This window comes from Nelumbo lutea, chromosome 4 (assembly GCF_056320005.1).
Source record: "Nelumbo lutea isolate HS-2025 chromosome 4, American lotus-T2T, whole genome shotgun sequence".
Lineage (NCBI taxonomy): Eukaryota > Viridiplantae > Streptophyta > Magnoliopsida > Proteales > Nelumbonaceae > Nelumbo > Nelumbo lutea.
In genome coordinates this window covers 64928656-64944820 of record NC_142687.1, presented here as the reverse complement: position 1 = coordinate 64944820, position 16165 = coordinate 64928656, and the positions used below count along the sequence as shown (strand labels likewise).

The 16165-nt window shown below is 40.1% G+C and overlaps 1 pseudogene; it reads left to right on the top strand.

The window, feature by feature from the left end:
- Positions 1-848: 848 nt before the first annotated feature.
- Positions 849-16165, top strand: part of LOC148860888 (uncharacterized) — a 100274-nt pseudogene continuing 84957 nt past the window's right edge.

Genomic DNA, 16165 nt, shown 5'->3' with positions numbered 1-16165 from the left:
TTCGAAACCGTACATATACATATATATATATATATATATATATATATATATTAATTTTGGAAAACAAAATTCCAACGATTGAAATCAACTGCCGGCAGATTGGTTTCCATCAGAGAGAGTGCATTCCCGATCATTATCATTGTCCAACAAAGGGGCTGATCCTGTCACTATGACCACTCACTCAGATGAATTCTCAGATTGCCCCAACATATCCAGGTTTTGACCCCACTACGGACCTCACTGATTGACACATCAAAGACAGCCCGATCCGACACCTAGTGATGTGTCATAATCGAGTCTAGGGGTCAGGTGTAACTTTCCAATTTTGCCCATCTGTCTCTAAGGTCTAGGGCAATACTGGAAATCTGGTCCGGTTCAAGGGTTCAAGCAATCCCATACTACATGTGCCTTGGGTCTTACCCTGATGGCCAAAACAAACCATCCCAACACTTGGTGGCACATCAGTATCAGCCTTGGCAGGATAAATCTCCCCAGACTTATCCAATGGTTGTGAACATTTAAAACTAACACAAGTTTCTATAAGTGTCCAGTTTTAGGGTCTTACACAGAATTATACCAAACAACATGAATCAAACATGCATTTTAATTTATTTCCACTAAATAACAAAAGTACATGAAATCCGATTGAAGCTAAGGGCATACAAGTCTGTCTAACAAGAGGATGGAAGAAAGCCTACGGTTCAGCCCCAAAGACGCCTGAACCCGAACATGAAGGATGTGGTGAAAGCAAAAGTCATCAAGTTATTAGATGCAGGTATTATCTATCCGATCTCCGACAGCTCATGGGTGAGCCCCATCCAAGTAGTGCCGAAGAAAGAGGCATGACTATGGTACCGAATGCGAAGAATGAACTCATACTGACTAGGACGGTTACAGGGTGGCAAGTGTGCATTGATTACAAAAGACTGAACGAAGCCACACACAAGGATCACTTCCCTCTACCCTTCATCAATCAAATGCTAGAGAGGCTATCTGGTCATGAGTTCTATTGTTTCCTAGATGGGTACTCGGAGTACAAATAGATACCGATTTCACCAGAAGATCAGGAGAAGACCACCTTCACATGTCCTTACGGTACCTTTGCTTACAAAAAGATGCCATTCGGTTTAGGCAATGCTCCAGCAACATTCCAGATGTGCATGATGGCTATATTCTCTAATATGGTGGAGAACTTCATGGAGATTTTCATGGATGACTTTTCAATCTTTGGCTCTTTCTTCGATTCATGTCTGTATAACTTGGAAAAGGTACTCAAGCGTTGCAAGGAAACCCATCTAGTGCTGAACTGGGAAAAATGCCACTTCATGGTGCAAGAAGGTATTGTGCTTGGACATAAGGTTTCACAGAGAGGGATTAAGGTTGATAGAGCCAAGGTGGAGACAATTGAGAAGTTTCCACCACCAACATCCATCCGATCTGTGAGAAGATTCTTGGGACACGCAGGATTCTACAGAAGGTTCATCAAAGATTTCTCCAAGATAGCTAAGCCATTGTCCAAAATGGTGCAGAAAGATGTGCCCTTCAATTTCACAAAGGAATGCCTAGAAGCGTACAACATCTTGAAGGACAAGCTGATTAATGCCCCGATCATAATAGCACTGGATTGGACACTCCCTTTTGAGTTGATGTGCGATGCGAGTGATTCAGCAGTTGGAGTTGTTCTAGGACAAAGAGTGAACAAACATTTCCAGCCAATTTACTATGCTAGTAGGACCTTGAATGGAGCTCAACAGAATTACACCACGATGGAAAAGGAACTACTAGCGGTAATTTTTGCTTTTGATAAATTCCATTCATACCTAATCTTGTCCAAGGTTATTGTGTATACAGATCACTCGGCACTTAGACATCTACTTGCAAAGAAGGATGCAAAGCCAAGGTTGATCAGGTGGATTTTGTTGCTACAAGAATTCGATGTCGAAATCCGTTATAAAAAAGGCACCGAGAACCTGGCCACAGACCATCTCTCCCGGTTAGAGGATTCAGATTTGGGAGGGAAGACACCCGGCACCCTCTGAGATGATTTTCCAAACAAGCAGCTCTACTTCACTCGGGTTGATACATCCCCTTGGTATGCTAATTTTGCCAACTATCTCGTAGGAAATGTCCTCCCTCCTAACCTTTCATATCAGTAGAGGAAGAAATTCTTCTCTGATGTGAAATAGTATTTGTGCGATGACCCCTTTTTGTAAAAGCTTTGTGCAGATTAGATCATTCAGAGGTGTGTCCCCGACGAGGAGATGGAGTCGGTACTCCGATGTTGCCATGACCGAGAAGCAGGATATCATTTTGGAGCCAACCGCACGGAAGCCAAAGTGTTACAATCAGGTTTCTATTGGCCCACCTTGTTCAAGGATGCTCACAGGTATGTGTCCACATTTGACCAATGCCAAAGGACAGGTAACATCTCTCGACAAAATGAAATGCCCCTTACTAACATATTAATATGTGAAATCTTTAATGTATGGGGTATTGACTTCATGGGACCTTTCCCAAATTCTTTTGGAAATAAATACATCCTACTTGTTGTTGACTATGTGTCCAAATGGGTTGAAGCCATGGCTTTACCCACAAATGACTCTAGGAGAGTAGTCCAATTCCTTAAGAAGCTATTCACTCGATTCGGCACACCCCGCACCATAATTAGTGATAGGGGAACTCATTTCTACAACACCCAATTTGAGTGGCTGATGCGAAAATATGGTGTTACGCATAAATTTGCAACCCCATATCACCCTCAAATCAGTGGCCAAGTCAAATTAGATAATAGGGAATTAAAAAGAATTTTGGAGAAGACGGTATCCTCTTCCATAAAGGATTGGTCAGTCAAGTTAGATGATGCATTGTGGGCAAATAAGACTGCATACAAAACACCTATTGGCATGTCCCCATATAGGTTGGCCTTTGACAAACCATGTCATTTACCTGTTGAACTTGAGCATAAAGCATATTGGTCCCTGAAACTATTAAATTTTGATTTGCGGGCCACAGGTGCACATAGACGAATGCAATTGAATGAGATGGATGAATTTAGACTTGCAGCCTATGAGAATGCCAAGATCTATAAGGAAAGAACCAAACGATGGCATGACAAGAATTTACTAAGGCATGACTTTCAGAAAGGACAGCAAATACTATTATATAATTCACGCCCCCAGTTGTTCCCAGGTAAGCTAAAATCAAGGTGGTCCAGACCATTCACCATATCACAAGTTTTCCCTCATGGAGCTGTAGAGGCCACTCACCCGACACAAAGAACGTTTAAGGTCAATGGTCAGCACCTAAAACCATATATAGTGGATGAATGTTGCCTACCCCATCAATACAGAAGGTGTTTGAGAAACACGTGGAAAGTATGGGACTCCGGCAAGGACCAGATTGGACCTAAGTGCAAATGGAAGCTGTTAGACAGTCTTGTATGCCCTTAGCTTCATTCGGATTTGATGTACTTTTGTTATTTAGTGGAAATAAATTAAAGTGCATGTTTGATTCATGTTGTTTGGTATAATTCTGTGTAAGACCCTAAAACTGGACACTTATAGAAACTTGTGTTAGTTTTAAATGTTCACAGCCATTGGATAAATTTGGGGAGATAGATCCTGCCAAGGCTGATACTGGTGTGCCACCAAGTGTTGGGATGGCTTCTTTCAGCCATCAGGGTAAGACCCAAGTTACATGTAGTATGGGATTGCTTGAACCCTTGAACCGGACCAGATTTCCAGTATTGCCCTAAACCTTGGAGACAGATGTGCAAAACTGAAAAGTTACACCTGACCCCTAGACTCGATTATTACACATCACTAGGTGCCGGATCAGGCTGTCTTTGATGTGTCAATCAGTGAGATCCTTATTGGGGGTAGAAACCTGGACATGTTGGGGTAGTCTGAGAATTCATCTGAGTGAATGGTCATAGTGACAGGATCAGCCCCTTTGTCGGACAATGGTAATGATCGGGAATGCACTCTCTCTGATGGAAACCAAACTGCCGGCAGTTGATTTTAATCATTGGAATTTTGTTTTGCAAAAATAAATATATGTATATGTACGGTTTCAAAAGATTTGCAAAAGGTTTTAATTCCCGGGATCCATGTGAGTAGAGAGTGCGGCACTGTTCTTTGCAGCCGAGAGAGGGGTCTTCTCTTATTGGATAGTTCTTGATCATTAAGGGCTGAGAGGTTAAGTGTAAGACCATTTAGGATAATACCTGATGGGATAATCTTGCACCTGCCCACAATCCTTGGGTTTTTATAAGATGGCTTGGCCCAGGGACTACTTAATGTACGTGTCGGGCCCATAGGGTCCATGTGATTGGCTCAAGGGGGTCACTGAGTTTTTCAGTGAATTTGGATGGACCTTGTAATAAAGGCTGGGCTGAACCCATGTGGTTGGTTTGTAGATCAATGCTTGGGTCCAATGCCATACAAAGAAGCCCAACTGGGCAGCAGGTTGGAAACTAATTAAACACTGAACACTTAATGGGCCAAAAGCCCATTTCGAACTGGGCAGATATGATCACCTGTTCATAGGGAAAATCTGAGATTAGTGTTAGTAAAAGGATTGGGTCTTTGACCTTATCCATTCTAAGAGACCAAATTCAAATTAGATTTGAATCTGGTAACCTCCTGATAAGATCAGGAGTTAACTAACTTAATGTGCAGATAGGATTAAGATTAACCTCTATCCAAATACTGATTTGGATTGGGATAACTCCCAAAATATTGGGAGGTTTCTTAATCAAGAAAAAAGAGAAAACCCTAGCAGAAATATCAGATTTTGAACTAGGGGGTTGGAGTAAGCAAGAAACACATCTTGCAATCTAAGATTTGATCTCACAGACTCCAGAGAGAAGAGACAATTCTGCCCTCTTCGTCCCTGGACTTCTCCTCCTTTAGCCGCCGCCACTACCTGTTGGAAGATTGGATCTTTGCAGCAACAGGAAGTCAAGAAAGCAGTTCTTGATAATAGTCTTGTAAGAAAGACAAAAGGATTCGGTGTTCAAGGTTTCCAGAGGGTTCTTGTGAAGAATCCAGTGTGTAGGACGCACCCTGCTGGTTCCGTTCCATCCACAACTGTGTCATCTTCAGCAGGAGCGGATCTTGGTTATTTCTTCGGGCGTGAACACCAACTTTGGGACCAAAAAGATGTGGGTAATTCTGAGCGTGTGAGAAGTGACCGGACCATGTCTAACAATGTCCTATTACTCCTCTCGGAAACACCATTAAGTTGTGGTGTTGCACAATGGTGGGGCATGAACTCCTGGGCTTCATGGATGTGTTCATTGGTTACAATCAGATCCAAATGCATCTCAATGGCCCAGAGAACACTGCTTTCATCATCGACTGTGGACTCTACTGCTACAAGGTGATGCCCTTTGGCCTTAAGAACACCGGCGCTACCTATCAGTGGTTGGTGAATGAGGTGTTCAAAGATCAGCTCTGTCGTAATGTAGAGGCTTACGTGGATGACATGCTGGTGAAGATCAAGAAGGATGAACACCACCTAGCTGACCTCAAGGAAGTCTTCGGCATCCTTAGGAAATACAGAATGAAGCTGAACCTGAAAAAATGTGCTTTCGAGGTCAGCTCTGAAAAATTCCTGGGGTTCATGGTTACATAGAGAGGAATTGAAGCCAATCCAGAGAAGATCCAAGCCATCCTCGACATGCAGTCACCCCAGACCTACAAAGAAGTGTAGCGCCTCATTGAACTAGTAGCTGCCCTCAACAGGTTTATGTCAGAGTCCACAGATTGGTGTTGCCCTTCCTCAAGGCCTTGCAGAAGATGAAGGACTTCTAGTGGACCAAGGAATGTGAAAGGTCCTTTCAAGAGTTGAAGAGGTATCTGAGTTTTCCACCTTTCCTCACAAAGGTGAGCCCTGGGATGGGCTGTTACTCTATCTCTTGGTTGGATATGAGGTGGTCACCTCAGTACTGGTCAAGGAAGAAGGCCGAGTACAAAGGTTGATTTACTACACCAGCAATGTCCTCAATGACGTAGAAACCTCGTGCACAAATTTGGAGAAGGTAGCCCTGGCCCTAGTCACCTCAACAAGAAAGCTCAGGCCATACTTCCAAGCCTACAACGTCCGAGTGCTTACCGATCAACCTCTTAAGCAAGTTCTACAGAGGCTAGAAGCATCTGCCCGCCTAGTCAAGTGGAGTGTAGAGCTGAGTGAGTTCGACATTGACTACGCATCATGGCCCACCATCAAGGCCCATGCCTTGGCTGATTTCCTTGTAGAGTGCACCTTCACGTCATAGGATCCAGCCTCAGCATCGTAGATATGGACTCTCCATGTGGACGGTTCATCTACCAAGCAAGGCAGCGGGCCGGCCTCATCCTCCTTGGTCCAGACAACACGGTACTAGAGCATGCCCTCAGGTTCAAGTTCAAGGCATCCAACAACAATGCTAAATACGAAGCCTTGATTGCCAAACTTCGGCTTGCCCTAGACCTCAGTGCCCGGCGACTCGAGTCCTTCAGCAACACTCAACTAGTGGTCAACTACATCCATGACCAGATCCCCGAGCTGAGAACATATGAGCTCATTCAATGGCTTGAACACTTCGTCATTCAACAGATCCCCGAGCTGAGAACATATGAGCTGACACACTCTCAAAGCTAGCTAGCTCACCGCGAACCGACCTTGACACAACAATTCAGATTGACACTTTGGCCCAGTCCAACATCACCTTCCTCATCCTTCCAGTTTTGCAAGGGCCATCTTGGATGGACCCCCTAGTACAATACTTACAGGACGAAACACTACCAGAAGACCGAGTCGAATGCAAAAGACTTGCATACAAGGCGGCCAGATATTGCCTCATCTAGGGACAACTCTACTATTGGTCACATACTCTCCCCTACCTGAGGTGTCTCCCTCCCCCCTTCCGAGGCCAACTATGTCCTCAAGGAGATACATCAAGGTATCTGCGGAGATCACCCTAGCGCCCGAACTCTAGCTCACAAGGCACTTCAGCAAGGTTACTTCTGGCCAACCATGAAGCAAGATTCCACCCAGCTCGTCAGAAAGTGCGACCGCTGTCAAAGGCATTCCAACCTCCATCACCAACCAGCAGTTCCCTTGAATCCAATCACTAGACCATGGCCCTTCATGCTGTGGGGAATGGATATCCTCGGCCCCTTCCCTACTGCGGTCGGGCAAAAGAAGTTTCTCTTGGTTGTAGTGAACTACTTCACCAAGTGGGTGGAAGCCAAGGCCCTGACAAGGTATTGTTTTCCGGTTTGGCATACCTCAGGTCCTCATCACTAACAATGGCGCATAGTTCATTGATCACAAGTTTGAAGCCTACTGTGCCGACCTGAAGATCGATTATCAGACTACGTCCGTTCACCGACCTCAGAGCAATGGACAGACCAAAGTGACCAACCGAACCCTACTGCATGGCCTGAAAACCAGACATGACCAGGCCAAGGGAAGGTGGGTCAAGGAGTTGCCTGGCATTCTCTGGGCATACAAGACCACACTGCGGACAACTACTGGAGAGATGCCCTTTAGCCTAGCCTACGAGGCTAAAGCTGTGATCCCCGTGGAAATAGGCTCACCAACTCTCCCAACCGAGTTATATGATGAGGAGTGATAGCTATAATTATAACCCTAGCAAGTGCTCTAGTTATCAAGTAGTATAAAAGAATAGAAAAAGAAAATAAAAGCAAGGGCAATCAATAACTGAATATGCAATGATTAAGTGAAATCGCTAGGACAATTGGTCCGCCTAACCATTCCAATGAATATTAATGGATGAGATTAACCAAGATAATTTGTCATTCCCATAAGCTAAGGTTTTTCCAATTTTATTTAATATTCTTTCCCAAGATATATTAAACCTACTTCTATCAAGTCACCCCTCGATCCCTCGACTAGAGTTCTCAAGATAGAAATGCATTAAGTGCAAGAAAAACTTATATATTTCGATGAATCGTGTGTATATATCCCTATATACCATTCAATTCACACCATGAATTATGTGGTCTAATATATGAATTCCTCTCCCGATTCATTCATATAAACCTAATCAATTAAGAGATGGCCACTCCTAATCGCATTAAGCAAATAACTCATAGACTATATGAAAATTATGATCTTGGAAGAATCATATTAATAAAAATATATTCATTGTCATGGTTAGGCTTTCCACAGCCCTAGCTATAAATAAATCAGTTCATGATAAAGGAAATAAAGAAAACAAGAGTAAAGAAAGAACTCATGATTTCGCCCTTGGAGCTGAGATCTCCTCTTCTTCTTGCCGCCACCTCCTTCTTGCTAATCTCCTTCTTGAAGTTTTCTTGATGATATTCTTGATTAATTCAGAGGAAACTTCAGTAATTGATTGATTGAGTGATAGTTCACCCCGCCTTTATATAGCTTTAGGAGGAGGGGCTGTTTCCAACTCCTTCTTGGAGTTCTTCCTCAAAAATAGAAAGTCCTAATCTAATCCTATCCTTATCTCTTATCTAGTAATCTCAGTCTCCTTTATCTTTCTAGAATTACATCAGGAAATTAAATCTGATAGGGTTCTTTATTCTTGCATTTGTATTGGGCTTCTTTAACGAATTGGGCCGCTGCAAGGCTACTCTACGAACTAGGCTTCAGCTGCGAACTGTGCTTCTCTACGAATTTGGTTATACTTCGGGCCAGATTTTGACCTTGATGCAGTCTGAATCTATCAAAAATAAAAACATGAAAGTTGTGGAGTTTTTCTTTATTTTTCCAATGCATCTTGAATCTTCTCAATCAGAGTCTAGATGGGAGAGTTATTCCAAAATCATCTCGTGGTGCCGAAATTGGGTAAAATTACCATATTTGCCTTGTTTTTCTCCTGATGCCTTTTTTCATGCCCTGAATCGAAATACAAGAATAATGAGTCCAATTAAGTACTAATTAAGTATAAAAGACTGAATATTTGGGGATAAAAATATGATAATTTTTATTCTCATCAAGGAGTAGAACAATGAAGATCTCCACATAGAACTCGACTTGGTGGAGAAAGCACGGGACCAAGCATACATCAAGATGGCAGCATAGCTACACCAAATGGCTTAGTACTACAACTCCAAAGTCCGAAGAAGGGAGTTCAAGACTGGTAACCTCATTCTTCACAAAGTCATAGTACCCGTGCCAATAGAAGGAAAGCTCGGACCGAACTGGGAAGGACCATACAAAGTCATCAAAGTGCTCGGACCTGGTACCTACAACCTAGAAGACCTCGACGGGAAGCCCGTACCAAGGAGTTGGAATACTGGGAAACTGAGAATGTACTATCAGTGAGTCTACATCAATAAAGAGCCTTTTTTACAATCGGTTGTTCAACAGGTTGCACGACACACACTGCATACACGACACAACACATACCGCATAGTATACGCCGCGCAACACACGCTACCTAGCCTAACTCTCAAACGGTTGGAACGTCTGTGCACTAACTTGGCCGACCCTTAAATGGCCAAAGCCTAAAATGCATAGCCACATGCTAGCTTGACAACGCATAGCCGACCAAGTAAGTTGACTCAACTGACGATGGCTAGAGCCCAAAGTGGGGAAGAACAATCCCGCCTCCAAAGGACAAAGGGCAGTCACCAAACTCTGCACACCTTGTTGACGAACCGTTAGAGTAGAGCTAGTTGAGGAACGACTAGCCCTTGAAGAGCACAAAGCTCTCTGAGACCATGTGCCACTAAGCATCCCCCGAGTGACGAGAGCTAGGAAGCACTTCGGCTAGTGCAAGCCGAAGACTGAAGAACTTGGCTACACTAGACCTTGGCTAGGATAAGACTGATGCTTACAACTAAGTTCAATAGAATAAAACAGAAAATGGGACACAACAAGCTCAGAACCAAAAAGCATATTTTCTATTAATTATCAAAATTTGTACTAGTATAAAGGCTCAACATACCAAGCCGTTTACATCATGAAAAAAAAGAGAAAAAAAAGAGAACAAACACTAGAAAGGAAAAAAAATGACAGGAGAGTAGTAGGCGAACACCTTACTCCCTGATAGGACATCCCTTAACCTCCTCAGGGATAACTCCTCGAGCCTCTAACTACTTTCTTGGTTTCAAATCTTGGAGCACGACTTCGTCCTTCCTCCTCGGCTTCACCTAGTTGGTAGGATTATCTGAGTGTGACCTCCGTTCAAGAACTACCTCGGATTGAACAACATTATATTAGTGTCGTCTGTGGGAATTGTTAGTACATAATTTGGTGATATATTTTGTAAAAAAATAAAATTATTTTTTATGATTTTAATAAATATTTTAAAGTTATTATATAATTTTTTAGAATATTTAAATAATTCTTACATTTTTTTAATCCAAACCTTCTTTAGATAAATATAGATAAAAAGTTGGAGAGAGGATAAATAGGAATTATAGATAATTTAGGAGAGAAACTATCTACTACCTACTAAATTAGAGATAATTTTGGAGATAAATAAGAATTAGAGATAATTTAGAAGATAAATAGGAATTAGAGATAATTTTAGAGAAAGTGGCGGATAGTAGTGGAAGTAGTTTAGGAGAAATTTTAGGAGAAGAGATTATTTATGTTATTGGGAAAGTGCATCCCCTTGGTTGTTTCAAAAATGACATGGAATTAAAAAATAAAAAATTCAAAAGAAGGAGAAAATTTCTAGACTTCCTTGTTTTAATATATATACTAGTGGGAACCCGTGCGATGCATGGGATTTATTAAGTGAAAGATAAATAATAGAAATGGTCATTTACTAAAATACCCTTATAGTTTTATGGATTTACTAAAATCTACCCTATAATTAGCATTTTACTAAAACACCAATTATAATTTACAATTGATTTAATCAATCTTCCATTAGATGATACTAGAAAATGACAGTGTTGACCCTAATGTTCATTTAAATAAATTTAATCAAAAGAAATAGAAATAAAATACCATGTTTACCCTTAATAAGAAATGTGCAACCACTCATGGGCCTAATGGCAAAACAAACACTACTTAATGAAAGGTTGATTAAGTAAAGAAATTGTAAAATATATGGGATGTTTTAGTAAAATGAAAATTATAAGGTAGGTTTAAGTAAATATGTAAGACTATAAGGTGTGTTCTAGTAATTGACCCTAATAGAAACACATAAGAGTATACAATTGTTTTATATTTTCAACTTTTTATATAATTAATAATTATTCATATTTTATATACTACTTTTAATAATTTTTTATAATATAAAAATAATAATAATTAATTTCAATTAGGTTCATTCATTAAACTTATGAAACCGACCAACCTGATCAACTCGGCTCGAGTTGGTCTGTTTTCTTGTATTTTAGGTTGGCTTTGGTTAAAAAATTTCCCAATTCGATCAAGTTGGATCAGTTTCACTTTGGCCATTTGTAAACTGACCAAAATCGAACAACCTAATCTTGGATATATATTAATATTTTATATTTTAAATATAATTTTTAATGTGAAAAAGTGAGAAATTTCCCATATTTATTAGTCTAAAATATTTTATTTCATAAATCTAATTTTTAAATTTATTTTTTAATAATTGCATTGTAATTTTTGAAATTAAATTTGTTATTTTGTAAAAATATAAAATTAATTTTTTTGTTTTTAATAAATATTTTAAAGTTATTATATAATTTTGTTAGAATATTTAAATAGTTCTTAATTTTTTAAATGAAACTTTCTTTAGATAGATATAATTTTTTAAACGAAACTTTCTATTAAATTAGAGATAATTTTGGAGATAAATAGGAATTAGAGATAATTTAGAAGATTAAGAGGAATTAGAGATAATTTTGGAGAAAGTGGGAGATAGTGGGGGACATAGTTTAGGAGAAATTTTAGGAGAAGAGATTATTTAGGTTTTGTGAAAATGCATCTCATTGGTTGTTTCAAAAATGACATGGAATAAAAAAATAAAAAATGAGAAAAGATGAGAAAATTTCTTTATTGCCATGTTTTAATGTTTACTAGCGGGGACTCGTGCGATGCACAAGATTTATTAAGCAGAAGTTAAATAATAGAAAGGGTCATTTACTAAATTATCCCTTATAGTTTCATGGATTTAGTAAAATTTACCCTATAGTTAGCATCTTACTAAAACACCACTTATAATTTGCAAGTTGGGCTTCAGCTGCAAATTTGGCCTTCCTACGAATTTTCCCCAACTTTGGGCCCGGATTTGACTTTGATGCAGGCCGAATCTGCAAAAGCCCAAAACATAAAATTTGTAGCTTTCTCTCTTATATTTTCAGTGAGTCTTGAATCATCCCAATCGAATCTCGGATACAAGAGTTAGGTCCAGATTACTGAATGGTGCCGAAACTATGAAAAATCATCCGACTTGCCTTGCTTTTTCTCCTGATGCATTCTTTCATGCCCTGCACCGAAATACAAGAAGTATGAGTCCAATTAAGTACTAATTCAGTATAAAAGACAAAATATTTGGGGATAAAAATATGATAAATTTTATTCTCTCAAATCCCCCCACACTTAAACTTTGCCTGTCCTCGGGCAAGACAAAACTCAAGCTAAAATAAAACAAGAACAAACTAACTATCCTACCGATTTTTAAACTCAACTCTCCTTCATCTTTTTCTACAAATATTCTAGGTTAAATATTGTAACCGTTAAATCAACATAACCAATCCATACATGACTCATTCATCAGTCAATCCAATTCTAGCTACTACAAATCAGGTAGAAAACTAGGGAAAACATTTTTACCTCCTCTCTCTCTCTCTCTCTCTCTCTCTCTTTTTCTTTTTTTTTCTCTCTTTTTTTCTCTTTGGTGGAAGTGAGTGCATTTTATGCTCCATCTCACTTTTAGGATTACTTGGTCAGTAAGTGCATTTTATGCTCCATCCTACTGTTTGAATTGTTGGCTAGTAGGTGCATTTTATGCTCCATCCTACTATTGAATTACTTGACTGGTAGGTGCATTTTAGGCTCCATCCTACAAAAAATATTCACCCTAGTTACTTAAACCTGAATTTAGGACTAGCTTAATTGGAAATGGCTTCAGATAAGTCACACACCCCCGGATCGTACCTCATTACTAGGTTCGCAAGAGTTTTCCTAGAACATTGTTTCAATTGATTTCAAAAAGAGTTGAGGTTTTGATTTTTTATTAAAGCAAATGCAGAAAACATGACCTAAATCAAATTTTAAAACACAACCTAAATTCTAACCTAAATCCTAAATCCCCTTCCCCACACTTAAAACTTACATTGTCCCCAATGTGAGGTTAAATGCAAAGAAAGGGCAAAAAAACTTAACTAGAATTGTAAAAACAAAAAGAAAAAGAAAAAAAAAAACAAGCTTCCCTTATCATAAACCGGATCCTCTAGGTCTTGTTGTTGCAACTTTTGATGTTTTCCCCTCTCATCCATTAAGGGTGTGTTTAAATATGGAATAGGGGCTTGCAAAACAGAGGGTAATGGTCTCTTATAAGAAATCGACAACATCATATAATGAGCATTACCTTGTTTGGGCTTGGACCCTTCTTGACCGACCTCCAAATTGTTCAAAACCTCATTAACTTCCTCATCCAAGTTATCTTTCAAATCTCTTTCAGGATAAGGGAGAGGAAGTTTAACAACATCTAAACTCAGTTTAGGTGTACTCCCTTCGATCTCCATTTGAGAATCGGCTACCTCAACTTCCTAGTCATTATTTTGGATCTCACCAATAGTCTTCCTGCTTCTTAAGGCAATGCCATTCACTTGCTCCCTTGGGTTCTTCTCCGTGTTGCTGGGTAGTCGTCCCTCTTTTCTTTCCGACAACAGATTCACAATCTGCCCCATTTGAACTTCTAAGTTCTTGATCGATGCTTCTGTTAGACAGTTGTATGCACTTAGCTCTAATTAGAATGATGTACATTATGAATTTATTGTAAATGGATAAAGTACATATTTGATTCATGTTCCTGTGGTGTGTTTCTGTGTAATACCCTTAAACTGGACACTTATGAGACTTGTGTTAGTTTAGAATGTTCACAGCCGTTGGATAAGTATGGGGGGATTTATCCTGCCAAGGGTGACACTGGTGTGCTGCCAAATGTTGGGGTGGCCTGTCTCAGCTGCCAGGGTGAGACCCAAGGCACATGCAGTGTAGGATTAATTGAACCTTTGAATCGGACCAGATTTCCAATATTGCCCTGGACATTGGAGATTGATGGGCAGAACTGGAAAGTTACACTTAACCCCTAGACTCGATTATGATACTGCACTAGGTGTCGGATTAGGCTGTCTTTGATATGCCAATCAGTGAGATCCTTAGCGGGGGGTCAAAACCTGGGTATGTTAGGATAGTCTAAGAATTCATCTGAGTGGGTGATCATAGTGACAGAATCAGCCCTTTGTCGGACAAAGGTAATGATCGGGGATGCACTCTTTCTGATGGAAACCAAGACTGCTGGCAACCGATTTCAATCGTAGAGAATGCAACACTGTTCCTTGTAGTCGAGGGAGAGGTCCTCTCTTGTCGGGCAGTGTTTGATCATTATGGGCTGAGAGGTTAAGTATAAGACCATTGAGGGTAATGCCTAATGGGAAAATCTTGCAGCTACCCATAGTCCCTGGGTGTTACATGGTGGCTTGGCCCAGGGACCACTTAGGGTAAGTGTTGGGCCCATAGAGCCCATGTGATGAGTTTTTGGGGGTGCACTGTCCATAACATTGTATTCGGCCAGGCCTTGTAACAAAGGCTAGGATGAACCCATATGGCTGATGTGTAGATCAATGTTTGGGTCTCACACCATACAAGGAAGCCCAACTGGGCAGCAGTTTGGAAGGCTAAGTGAGCACATAACCTTACTGGGCCTAAAGCCCATTTCGAACTGGGCTGATTTGATCAGTTAAATAAGGGGTGAATTCTGAGATTGGATTAGCAGATACGATTGGGTCTTAACCCGATCCACTTTGAGAGTCCAGATCTAAATGAGATTCAGATATGGAAACCTCCTAATGAGATTAAGAGAAGGTTGATCCAATCTATAGATAAGATAAGGGTTTACCCTTATCACTTGAATGGAATTCTGATCCAAATCATATTTGGATCAGCAACTCCTAATGCGATTAGGAGCTGATCCCTTTAAGGTTATAAAAGGAGGTGGGAGCGGCAACCTTTTAAAACACTTCACATCCTGTCTATAGAGCTGGAATCACAGAAAGGAGAATTTCGCAGCTCTACGAAATTCATTCTTTCCGCCTCCTTCTAGCCGTCGCCTCACCTGCCAGTTTGATCTCCAGTTCAGTGGGAGAAATCAAGATAGGATTTTGATATTAGTTCCTTGTGAAGGGATTGATAGGAAGTTGTGCTCACGTGCTATCCTGCTAATTCTTGCGAAGGATCAGGTTCTTGGGAAGAACACTGCTAATTCTGCTCCATCCTGCATTGTGCCATCTTCAGTGGGAGCAGTCTTTGGATCCTTCTTTGGGTGTGAACACCTTCGTTGGGAGATATTATTTCACCGTATCAGGTATATCCCTCTCCTACTACTTTTGTTCAGATCTGGTTCGGTTCATGGTTCAAGAATGATCCTTGAAAAATATGAATTTTCTAAAATAGGGAATGCGATTCCCAATAGGATAGAGAGAAATTTTTGAAATTTGCCCATTCTATTCCTTAAGATTCGGGCGTTCATACGATGGATATCTCATCCCTTCAGTGGTATCAGAGCCGTGTCGAAGTCTTGAATTGAATTGGATCAAATCTGAACCTGCGCAAATGGGCAGAAGGTGTTCTATCCGATATGCGCAGATATAAGGTTTTTCGGGAAAATTTGTTTCCAGTTAATGGGTGATTAATCTGAAATTAAATTTTATAAATCTGATTATTATTTAGAACTATTCTTTATAATTTTCTTGATTTATGGGTTGTTCGTACACATGGAGATCAAAATCTTGATTGGCGAAAGGAACCTGCGATTTTGCAGTTTCTTGATTATTTTATTACATTTGGTTTGTAAAATAATTTTTTTTTTTTTAGACTGAATGTATAGGCATTCAGTCTGATGTAATTATAATAGAAATTAGGTTTTCTATTTATTTTTATTTTGGATCGAAGATGGCAGTGCAAGGAAGGAGATTTCGCAGATGGGAGAATCACTATCTATGATTTGCAGTTTATGAAATTGCAAACT